General features: G+C 35.6%; 1 non-coding gene and 1 pseudogene across 1 annotated transcript; one reads left to right on the forward strand and one right to left on the reverse strand.

Annotated features, from left to right (window-relative positions):
• Positions 1-2,118: 2,118 nt before the first annotated feature.
• On the reverse strand, positions 2,119-2,225 carry LOC119370564 (small nucleolar RNA R71). Its single transcript, XR_005178075.1, has one exon. It is a non-coding gene; the product is annotated as a small nucleolar RNA R71 (small nucleolar RNA).
• Positions 2,226-3,220: 995 nt separating this feature from the next.
• On the forward strand, positions 3,221-3,874 carry LOC110009402 (uncharacterized; annotated as a pseudogene).
• The last annotated feature ends 6,121 nt before the right edge of the window (positions 3,875-9,995 follow it).

Here is a 9,995-nt window from a genome sequence, read left to right on the forward strand (position 1 = left end):
AATGCTAGGTTAAATATCTGGATCTAGTTATGAGATTTATCTATTAATTTAAAAATGCAACTTTGAATAGTTTGATTTGTGTTATATGCTTAAATTCCTGATTTAATGTGCTGATCTTAATGCATGTAATTGGTTCGGCCCTTTATTTGCATGATTTTAGATCTGATTGAACAAAACCGAGAGAGTGACAAACTAGATTGGATCTCATATATTAAACCCGAAATTTTTAAACCTAGAGATAGGCTAAGTTCTTTGAGGGCAAAATAATTAACACAGGCTTAATGAGTTGTAATTGTATTAAGTTACGAAAGTAGGTGTCGCACGGTTTTAACATTCCATTTAAACTCGAGAGATAAATCTAGATATCCTAGGTTAGTTCTCCTTCAGGAATTGGCATAAAATGTTTTAACCATGTTAAGCTACGAAAGTAGATGTCATGTGGTTTTGATGGTCCGTTGAGATTTGAGAGAGGAAGTTAGACACCATAAATCAACTATTTATAGTTTGCACTAAGAATTAATAGAGATCCCATAGCTAGATTATCTTAACAATTATTTGCTTGAATTTACTTTTGATTATCTCCACTTGCTAATTTTAATTTGCATTTATTTAATTTAATTTGAAATTTAGTTTAAATCATTTTCATTCTATCTGATCTTCCTAATAATTGTCAAACATAGAAAATTAATAGCCTATTTTCCCAATTTGTGTGAGACGATAATCTTTTTACCACTTGTACGATCTATATACTTGCGGAGCGAATATTAATTTTCCAAATTAATGGAACAAATTTTTGGCGCTATTGTCGGGGATTGGTGCGTAAAATAGATATTAATTTAAGTGTGAGACAATTAATTAGGAAATTTTCTTTTGATTTATTTTCATAAAAAAACAAAACAAAAAATATATATATTAAATATTTTCTTTCGCTTACGTTAAGTTCGTCCACGTACTTGCCTTTTTCTTACTTGCAAAACCAAAATATAATAATAATAATATAATATAATATATATTTAGATGTTCCTTTTGTTTATTAGTTTCCGTTCATTCTTTTTTATTTTCTTTTTAAATTTTATTTTGAATTTTATTTTTTCTTTTAATTAGTTGACTTATTTAATTTTTCCTTTTTATTTCTTTTTTAGATATTTAATTTAATCTTATTATCTCTTTTTAATTGTTTTTCATTTCATTTTCCTTTTTCTCTTTTTTTTTAATTCTTTTTATTTTCTTTTACTTAATTACTTAATTTAATTTCGAAATATATATATATATATATATATATATATATATATATATATATAAATTTTTATTTTCTTTAATTAGTAATAATATATATAATAAATTTTAATTAATTGTTTTCGTATACTCACTTCCTTTATTTTATTTTCTTTCTTATTGTTTATTTAATTATTATCTCTTTTTAATTTTTGAATTTAAATTAATTTGTATAAATAAAAAATCTTTTCTTTTCTTTTATTTTTCTGATCGCTAAGCGGACTAGTCTTTTATGCTAGGATCAAGAAGTGCAGAATTATTACCTCTTGATCTAGAAATCGAAAGAACAACCCGCGCTTTGAGAAGAGAAAATCTGAGGTATCGGAGAAGAAGGCGAAGCCTTATAACAAAAAGACGTGGAAATGCAAACATAATTTTGGAAAGTGTCAAACTGACAGACTCGCCAGAGATTCCTGAACAAAATCAAGCTAGAATGAGATCGAAGACCGAGATCAACAACTGAACACGATGGCCGAAGAAAGAGCTTTGTGGGATTTAAATGTTCCTAATCTTGAAGGAGCACAACTAGCTATTGTGGGACCACCAGTTGCAGCCAACAATTTCGAGATCAAGCCATCTTTAATTTATATAGTGCAATAGTCGCAGTTTGCAGGACAACCAAATGAAGATCCTAATGTGCACATCGCCACATTTCTAGGGATTTGTGATACATTGAAAATAAGTGGCGCATTACACAAAGCAAATCATTTGAGGCTATTTCCTTTTTCGTTGCGGGATAGAGCAAAACTTTGGTTACACTCTATGCCCGCTGGATCATTCACCACCTGGGATGAATTGAGTCGAGCTTTTCTTCAAAAGTATTTCCCGCCTAGTAAGACTACAAGGCTGAGAAAAGAAATATCCAATTTTTGAATGAAGGAAGACGAGACGTTGTACGAAGCCTAGGAGAGATTCAAGGATCTTCAAAGCTAATGTCCGCATCATGGATTTGAAAAGTCAACTTTAGTACACCAGTTTTATGATAGAGCAACTCCGACAACTCGAAGTGCCTTAGATGTCGCTGCAGCTGGATCATTTTTAAAGAAAAGAATTTCTAAAGCTTATGGATTATTGGAGGAAATGGCAGCTAGTAGCTATCAGTGGAACGAAGATAGAAGTACAACAAAGAAGGTGGCGGGACTACTAGACGTAGATGGATTGATGCTTTTGAATGCTAAGTTTGATGCACTTGCCAAGAAATTGGACAACTTGAGTGTGAATACAGTAGCAACTCTGCCAATGGGATGTGAAGTTTGTGGAAATATCAATCATACAGGTATGGAGTGTCAGTATGGAACAACTGAATATACAGTGGAACAAGCCAATTATATTCAGAATAATTACCAGCCTAAACCTCGAGGAAACCCATTTTCAAATACATACACACTTGAGTGGAGAAATCATCCGAACTTTTATGGTCAAACCAGTAAAATCCACCTCCTAGACCTATCTTGACTAACAACCTAAGACTACCACCACCTGGATTCCAAAAGCCAAATATTCCTCAATCCTATCAGAATCCATAAACACAGCCTTACCAAAATCCTACATCCAATCTTGAGGCCATGTTTGAAAGTTTTCTATAGAGTCAAAACCACAGAGCAGATGCACAAGAGAAGCTTATCAGGTAGTTGAATGAGAAAGTCGATCAACTTACAACTCATCAAAAGATGATGGAGCATCAAATGGCACAACAAGCTAGCTCTTCGAACTCTAAAGCTTATGGAAAGCTTCCGAGTTAACCAGTTCCAAATTCAAAAGAGCAATGTAATGTAGTGACTTTGAGGAATAGGAAAGTTTTAGAAGATCCAAAGCTGAGACTGCAAAAGGAAAGGTTAGCTGAGAGAGAGGTGGTAAACCTAGATGAAAATCTGAGCCTACGAAGGAAGAGAAAAAGAAGGAAAAAGAATTAAAGAGATTAAGAGAAGAAGACATACAGAGAGGGATGAAAGCTTTTGAGTCGCCGATTCCATTTCCACAAAGATTGAGGCAAGCAAACCTTGATAGACAATTTGGCAAGTTTTTGGAGATGTTGAAGCAATTGTATGTCAATATCCCCTTCACGGACGTCATCGCTCAAATGCCATCATATGCCAAATTCTTGAAGAAGATATTAACAAAGAAGAGGAAATTGGGAGAACTTGAAATAGTAGCACTCACTGAGGATTGTAGTGCTGTGACTCAGAATAAACTACCACCCAAGCTAAAAGATCTTGGTAGTTTTTTTATACCATGTGAAGTAGGAGCTATGAAGATTGACAAGGCTCTATGTGATCTTGGAGTAAGCGTAAGCCTTATGCCTTTGTCTGTTTTCAAAAAGCTAAATATTGGAGAACTGAAGCCCAACAAGGTGATTTTACAACTCGCAGATCGATTAGTCAAATATGTAGTTGGAGTAGTCGAAGATATGCCAATTAAGGTTGGAAAGTTCTATGTCCCAGTAGACTTTGTGGTGCTGGAAATGGACAAAGATGTACACATTTAAATCATACTTGGTCAACCCTTCTTAGCTACAGTTGGAGCATTGATTGATGTGAAAGAAGGAAAGCTTACATTGAAGGTTGGGAAGAAGAAGTTGTTTTCAACTCGTTTGAGATGATGAAGCTACCAGCTGAATTTTCAGAATGCACGCAAGTCGATATGGTAGAAGAAATAGTGAAAGAAAAGTTTGTTAAGGAAACTCTCATCGACGCGCTAGATTCCTATCTGAAGGACACTGAAAAGGTGGAAGAAGTAGAAGAGGAAGTATAGAGCTCTACATCGAGGAGTTTTCAGAGTAATGATGAAAAGCAACCTGATCAACCTTGTTTGAAAAAAAAGGAGGAAGCACCACATGTAGAACTTAAACCTTTACCACCTGGATGAAGATAAGCATTTCTTGGCCAAAACTCTACTTATCTTGTAATTATAAATTCTTCATTAGATGATAATCAAGAAGAGACTTTATTGAATCTACTTAGGAAGGATAAGAAGATATTAGGATACAACATACATGATTTGAAAGGCATAAAACCTTCTATATGCACACATAGAATACTAATGGAGGAAGGATTTAAACCTTCAATTGAACCTCAGAGAAAACTGTATCCTACTATGAAAGAAGTAGTCAAGAAAGAAATAACCAAGTTGCTAGATGTAGGTATAATATATCCTATCTCGGATAGTCCATGGGTTAGTCCAATCCATGTGGTACTTAAGAAAGGAGGTATTACAGCAGTGAAAAATGAGAATGATGAAACTTTAGCAACTAGAACAGTTACGGGATGACGAATGTGCATTGATTATAGGAAATTGAATAGTGCCACCTATAAGGACCATTCCCTTTACCTTACATTGATAAAATTTTAGAGAGATTAGCCGGTCACTCATACTTTTGCTATCTTGATGGTTTTTTTTGGTTTCTATCCAATTTATATTCATCCATTAGACCAGGAAAATACCACTTTTACTTGTCCATATGGCATATTTGCTTTTAGACGAATGCCCTTTGGACTCTGTAATACCCCAACTACATTTCAAAGATGCATGACTAATTTTGTCGAAGAGATCATGGAGGTATTTATGGATGGATTTTCTATGTATGAGACTTCCTTTAATAATTGTTTAACTAACCTATCAGAAGTCCTAAAACATTGTGAGGAAGTAAATCTTATCCTAAATTGGGAAAAATGTCACTTTATGGTACAAGAAGTAGTTCTCGGACACATTATCTTGGAAAGAGGAATTGAGGTTGACAAAGCAAAGGTAGAAATCATTGAAAAAATGCCGCCACCTTCTTCAGTAAAGGAGATTCGGAGCTTTATGGGTCATGGGGGGTTTTACCAATGATTTATAAAAGATTTTTCCAAAATCTCTAAACCTCTGTGCGATCTTTTGGCTAAAGATGTTCAATTCGTCTTTGATGAGGAATGTTTAGACTCTTTTTGCAGGTTAAAGGAATCCTTGATATCAGCTCTGATTATTCAACCAACGGATTGGAATCTCCCTTTCGAGATTATGTGTGATGCAAGTGATTATGCAGTGGGAGCTATACTCGGACAACTGAAGGACAAAAGCCATATGTCGTTTACTATGCTAGTAGGACTCTTGATTGGGAACAGATGAACTACAACACAATGGAAAAAGAGTTTCTAGTAGTAGCATGGGCATTGGACAAATTCAGTGATTATTTGTTCGGATTGAAAGTCACCATCTTCACGGATCATGCAGCTATTAGATACTTAATAGCAAAGAAAGTTGCGAAGCTGAGATTAATCTGATGCATGCTACTCTTACAGCAGTTTGATTATGAGATCAAGGACAAGAAGGGAGTAGAGAATATGGTAGTTGATCATCTGTTTAGAGTCAAGCGAGAGGGTGACGTTAGATATGAGATGAAATTCCCAATCGAGGACTCATTTCCAGGGAAGCAAATGTTTATTGTGCATGATCGCAAGGTACCATGGTTTACAGATTTTGTTAATTACCTTGTGTGTAGAATTATTTCGCCCAATTTAAGCTACAACCATAAGAAGAAATTCTTTGCTGAGGTGAGAAATTATTATTGGGGGGAACTATTATTGTACAAGAAGTGCGGAGATGGAATCATGAGATGTTTATCGGAGGAAGAAATCCAAGTAGTACTGTTTCACTGTCATACTTCACCTTATGGGGGTCATTTTGGAACAGCTAAGACAATTGCTAAAGTATTAAAAGCGGGATTTTTTCGGCCTACGCTCTTTAAAGATGCGAGAGATTTTGTAATTTCTTGTGACAAATGCTAGAGAACTGGGAACTTGTCCATAAGGGACGAAATGCCACTCCATGGAATTTTGGAAGTTGAGATATTTGATGTGTGGGGCACAGACTTCATGGGACCCTTCCCATCGTCCTTTTCACATAAATACATCCGTTAGCAGTTGATTACATTTCCAAGTGGGTAGAGGCTGTTGCTGCACCGATCAATGATGCAAGAGTAGTGGTAAAATTCTTGAAAAAATTTATAATCACCAGATATGGAGCACCAAGAGTTCTCATCAGTGATGGAGGAACTCATTTCTGTAATCGATCATTGGAGGCACTTCTGAAGAAATATGGGGTCACCCATAAGGCAGCAACCCCTTACCATCCATAAACCAGTGGGCAAGTGGAGATCCAATCGGGAAATTAAGAGCATCCTGCAGAAAACAATGAACGCTACAAGGAAAGACTGGGCTTTAAAGCTTGATGATGGTCTTTGGGCTTATAGAACTGCTTATAAGACCCCAATTGGAATGTCCCCTTTCAGGCTTATTTTTGGAAAACCATGTCACCTACCTTTTGAATTAGAGCACAAGGCTTACTAGGCAATGAAAACTTTGAATTTCGACATGAAGGTAGCAGGCAAGAAGAGACTTTACAGCTGAATGAGATGGAAAATTGAGATGGGACTTGTACGAGAATGCGAAGATTTACAAAGAAAGGAAGAAAGCCTAGCATGACAAGCATATCCAGAGAAAAGAATTTAAGGAAGGAGATCTAGTGTTACTGTTCAATTCGCAATTGTGACTTTTCCCAGGTAAATTAAAATCACGATGGTCCGGTCCTTTTCAGGTGATATGAGTATTCCCTCATGGAGCTATGGAAGTGTGGAGCGAGAGTTCTGGAAGTTTCAAAGTCAACGAGTAGCGATTAAAGCCCTACCATGTTGCAGAAAAATTTCAAGGAGACAGTTACTCCTTGATGGATCCACTTCACTAACTACTAGAGAAAAGTCAAGCTAAGGACAAAAAATTAGCGCTTATTGGGAGGCAACCCAAAAATAAATAAATATAAATATATATATATATATATATATATATATATATATATATATATATATATAATAAAGAATATATATAAAAAATAATAAATAAATATAAAAAAGGTAAATAAATATAAAAAAAGAGAAATAATAAATTAGTACATGTGCAGTTGTCATTAATTGTTTTTACTCCATTTGCTTTATAAAACTTTATTTTATCTCTTACTTAAGTTTATAGTATTTTATTTTCCTTTTACTTTTACTTTTATCTTTTATTCTTTAAACTATTATTTGAATTTGATTTTTGTTTCTTTTATATGGCTAATGGTCATGTGCTATTTTGAATTTTTTAGGCAAAATATGGGTTGCAGAAGGTGGTATCATGCTATATTATATGAGAAGATTGAGGTGGCAAACACATCATAAAGGGGGAGTTGAATTGCATGGAGAAGGGACACTGAATACATGGGACGACCAGCCAGAAGATCATTTCGTGGATCATGTCGTCTCACACAGCAACAATTGTACAACATTTGCTTTCTAGGTGTGCAATTCTTACTTCATTCTATGCTAGGTGTCATTTCTCCTTTCCAAATTGAGGCACATGGATTCCATGCAACCTCACATTAACACTCCACTGACCTACTTGATCTTTTTGCATGGTATTTAAACATTTGCACTTCACAGAACATTCCAACTTCCGTGCAATTTTACTAGCCTTTCACCTTCAAATACTTTGAAGATCCACAGAACCTAGCAACACCTTTTCCTTCCATTTCTTTTCAAACATTCCCAGTAATTTTCATCCCTCCATTTTTGGTTACCATGCCTCCACGTCGTGCCTCTTCTCCGAAATTGGTCTACAAGCGGCAATGCAAGTCCCCTCCTCCAAGTACTTCCAATGTCTTGGACTAGTCAAGCCAACTGCAAGCCAGAACCAACTTCTCCAGCCACGCGAGTTTCCTCTCGCACGACCAAGATGGCCCGTGCTACCCACTAGGTACTTCACCAAAGCACTCCTAGAAAAGGCTAAAGATTAGGGATGAATTCATGGGGATTTTGGAAAAGATTGGGTGGAAAAGTTTGTTTTTTATTAGATGCAGGACCTACAGAAGGTTAACTTTAGAATTCATTTCCACTTTTAAATTCGATTATGACCCTAGGCATCTGGATGCTTTTGGTCAAGTAAACTTTGAAATGAATTTACACACAATACCTCACCACCGTCCAATCCATAAACTGACTTTTAGGGACACCAAATGACGATTTTAGAGAGCCACCAATGGGGTTCAATGAAAATGATGCTTGGGTTTTGTTTTCAGGTGAAAATACCACGTTTAGGACCACCTCCATAACCAATGCATTAAGGAATATGCCACCTAGGATCCTCCACCGTTTCATATCTAAAATTCTCCTAGGTAGGCACCAACATACAAGAAGGATTATAAGAGAGGAACTATTTCTCTTATGGGCAGCCTCCAATGGCATCAAAGTTGATGTTGCCTTGTTTGTGTAAACACCTTGCTAGGTTACACCAAGCTTCCCATACCACCATAGTTGTTAGAGGATTAGTTACTCGTCTAGCTATAGGTTTCAATGTGTTTAAGGATGGATATGCTAAGTGTCCCATAGGAAATATTAAAAAGGAGAAATTTACAATGAGCTCACTTATAAACATGAAGCTTATAACTAGGCTTGAAGAATATTTTTACTTTATGGACAAAAATGGTAGTGTAGAAGGAGACCATATAGCAATTGTAGTTGAAGAAGTGAGTGATGTCGCAACTGAGATGTCGGAAGAAGAGGATGAGAGTGATGAGGCTACAGAAGAAGAAGCATCAGATGACGAAATAACCATGCAATGTGCAATGAGTCAACCACCCATAGATTTGAGGGAAGATGAGGATCATATAGAAGAGCTCCCCATTGGGACTGTACAAACTGTGCCCATCATGCAAAAAGATGTGCCACTTGTAACAAGCTCCTATGACAACAAGTGGCCCGCCTAGCTAGCATCGAGACCAAACTTGATTGCCTCTTGGTTCTTATGCATCAACTTATTGACTCCTTAAGGTTGAGCCCTCGGTTTCCCACCTTCCCTTAATTTCCATTACTGCCTCCACACTAAACTCTTTTTGTTTTGATGTGAACCTAGGAAATGGCTTGTATATATGTTACTAAGCCATAGTTTGTGAAATATATCTTTGATATTTCCACATGTATTAGATTTGATTTTATGAAATATATCTTTGATATTTCCACATGTATTAGATTTGATTGAAGCAAGGATAGAGGATTTTTATTGAGTTGGTTATAAAATGATACATAGTGTGATACAGTAAAAACAAATGTAGTATAATAAGCAAAGAGTAGATACCACTCACCCCACGGTTGGGAACTAATGATTGGCTCTATCTACAAAGATTTTGGATTTGCTCATAATGATCAAATTATATAATTATTTTTTGTAAATATTTACCCTAGATTCTTGTAAATAAAATGGAATAATATGAGTGTGTGTTTATTTTCTTGTAGCTTATGTGATTTATTTCCCTATCTATTTCTTTGTAAATATGTGATAATAATGGTAAAGATCGCTCCACAACTTCTTTTTCTCAAGTCAGAACAGTTCTGGATCATCAGTTCGAAACGATGAACAAAACAACCTTCTCAATGATCGTTTTAGTTGGCACTAGTCTCTTAATTTAAAACTTGGACTTTGAGCCCAAATCCTTTGCCCTAGCCATTTACCCATTCCCTTTTAAACCCAGTAGTCCTTTAAACCCAAAAAAGCCCCTTACATCCAAAAGCCCAATTTTTCCAAAACCCACCTAATTACCCATTTCCACTAACCCTTCTTTAATAACCCTCAATTTCCTTAACCCCCAATTTATCTCCCAACCAACCATTAATTTAAAATTAATTTGAATTCCCCCACATTTACTTAGTAACCGCCCAT

This window comes from Jatropha curcas, chromosome 5 (genome assembly GCF_041381405.1).
Source record: "Jatropha curcas cultivar XTBG-Jc1 chromosome 5, XTBG_Jcur_1.0, whole genome shotgun sequence".
Lineage (NCBI taxonomy): Eukaryota > Viridiplantae > Streptophyta > Magnoliopsida > Malpighiales > Euphorbiaceae > Jatropha > Jatropha curcas.